A 3050-nucleotide genomic window follows, 5' to 3' on the forward strand; every position below is an offset into this window, starting at 1 on the left:
AAAAACCATCAGTTACAGATGCTTACTGCTAAAAGGAGTTCTATGACCATTTCCACCAAGTTTTGTAGATATTTTTATTCCTTGAATATATATTTTATCTGTAATAGTTTCATGCAAGTAACCATAACCATTTGTTTCTGACATATTGATAGACTGACAAAGCTATTAGTTTATGCTTCCGAAAAGTTTCCAATAAGAAATATAACTCAACCTTCAATTTCAGAGGTCATGCACCATTTTCAAGCTTTTTCAGACTTGTGATTTGAGATATTAAAGTGTTCCAGGTTGGTCTTTACTACCAGATGAAACACATCACCAAATTAAAGTTTAGAGCATGTAACTTGCTTATCTATATGTACGAATAATTATCTGCCAGGAAGATTTAGCCAACAGCAACTTGACATGTTTTAAATATCGGTCATTGCCAAATGATGCTTTATGAAATGCACATACACAAAAAATGATGTTTATTGCAAGGTTTCAAAATACTACTATGATTGAAGAGAATAATCAACATTTGTATGGTCTATTATAGCTTGCTGTGTGGTATTGGGTTTGCTCATGGTTAAAGGTTGTAAGGCAACATTTAGTTAATAACATCATTTAATCTCTGGTCGAAAATTCGTCTCTATTTCAATCATGTCACATTATTTTCTACATTGCAACATTAAGGCTAATTTTTACCTGCATAAACGATAATAATCTAAAGCGGACTACCCTTAACAAAATAATCTGTTTTAGCAATTATTGAATAGTTACCTCGATTTTTTACTGGACTGTCGACCAAATCTTTTCAAGTTCTTTCCCCCTTTCATATACTTTCCAATTGTGCAAGTTGTAATCCAACCAAGCACAGGAATAACAAGTCAACAACAGCAATGTTCAATGACCTTGACTGGATACAAAGCCTTCAAATGATCGAAATTACAACTCAGAAAACAATTTTTCTTTATAGACGGTAACTCTTAACCTATCAACTCCAAATCCAAGGAAAATACACGTTTCCTTGGAATTTTGATTTCAACTGTCCTTAGTCAGGAACTTGATGTTCAGTGGTTGTCGTTTGTTGACGTGGTTCAAAAGTATTTATATTTTTTACTTAGATTAGTCCGGACTAGACCGTTGGTTTTCCTGTTGGAATTGTTTAACACCAATCATTTTGATGTCCTTTATAGCTTGCGGTTAGGTGTGAGCCAAGACTCTGTATTGAAGGTTGTACTTTGACCTATAATGATTCATTTACAAATTGTGACTTGGATGTAGAGTTGTCTCATTGGCACTCATACCACATCATCATATCTAAAAACAAGAATATATCCAAAGTACACGGATGCCCCACTCGCACTATCATTTTCCATGTTCAATGGACCGTGAAATTGTGTAAAAAATCTAATTTGGCATTAAAATTAGAAAGATCATACCAAAGGGCACATGTGTACTAAGTTTCAAGTTGATTGGACTTTAACTTCATCAAAAACTACCTTGACCAAAAACTTTAGCCTGAAATTCACTCTTCATTTTCTATGATCAGTGGACCGTGAAATTGGGTTCAAAAGTCTAAATTTAAAATTAGAAAGATCATATCATAAGGAACACTTGAACCAAGTTTCAAGTTGATTGGACTTCAGCTTCATCAAAAACTACCTTGACCAAAAACTTTAACCTGAAACAGGACAGACGAACGGACACACAGACCAGAAAACATAATGCACCTCTACTATCGTGGGTGGGGCATAAAAGACCATCCTAGATTCTCATCTCCTTTGTCTAGATTTTGCATTTGTTTCTGGTTACTTTATTGCAGCTAGTGCACACCAATTTCTGTAGTATGGGATATAACCAGTCAGTCAGGATTCTACTTCTTTATTATTCCATCTAATTTGTTAAATTGTCAAAATGATTGAAGGGATGACAATTTAACTATTGAAAACCAATAAATCTATCCACACAGCATCATCACTTTTCTTACATGACAGTTGTATTCTAAAAGACAAATTTATCTACCAGCTATTGTCCATCATTTAATGTTCTTAAAAGTCTAACTGGTTGTCTTGAGCAATTTTAAAAAATACTAAAAAATTTAATAATTTTTAAAAGTGCAGACTAAAATATTTCAGAGGTTAAAAGACTATTTACCATAAATGCCACCCACAAAACTTGATCCCACCCCCCTGTAATACACAAAAAAAAATAAAAAATTAAAGTGTGTCATCAAGTGCTTTTAGTAAATAATTTGTTATTAAAACAAGCAGGCTACTCTGTTGCGACTCATTTGTACAGTATTTCCTTTGAAAAGAGATAGAGCAAGATGATGTATCAACAATTTTTTCTTTATAAAGTTTCAAGACAGCAGTGAACTCAAACATGCCTGAACATAAAAAGGTGTACAGGTTTCGCGATGGGTACATTTCAGGATTTTCCCAAAAAAAATATGTTGCCAGGGGCAGGGATGCAAATCAATGATTTAAATGAAATCTTTTATTTTTCTTTCTGAGGAACTTTTTTAGGCAGATTTTATACTTATTCGCAACAAAGATCTTAGTTTATATGCATTTACTACAATTGAGCATTTTTTTTTAAAATTGTCTTTAAAATAGTAGTTAACAAATATCGTGATGTTCTATATTATAAAAGGATAAAAACCTATATATAGATTTGCAAAAAAAACAAAAAAAACGGGCATACATGTAACATTTAAGGCCAATAGAAAAAGTAAACATTTCAAATATACCAATTTGATCACTTAAAACTTCTCCAATAAAGAGTCATTTTTTGCCTGAAAACAGGTTTTCAAAATCTCAATTTTAAAAGCTTTTAAAAGCTGTTTCTAATCATGAAACCTAAAGCGTGACAAAAGGACACGAAGATTCCTATATATGCCAGACTCATGAGCCAGGGTAAAAAAAAATGACCAAAAGCTTTAAAATCAAAATTGCATAAAGATAACTTTCAACTGATAGACATGATAACTATAGGACTAATTTGAATAAGTGGAGCCTTGAAAACTCAATGCTCTACTCACTGATTAACCTATAACAAGTCCAATAACA

Source organism: Mytilus edulis, chromosome 4, assembly GCF_963676685.1.
Source record: "Mytilus edulis chromosome 4, xbMytEdul2.2, whole genome shotgun sequence".
NCBI lineage: Eukaryota > Metazoa > Mollusca > Bivalvia > Mytilida > Mytilidae > Mytilus > Mytilus edulis.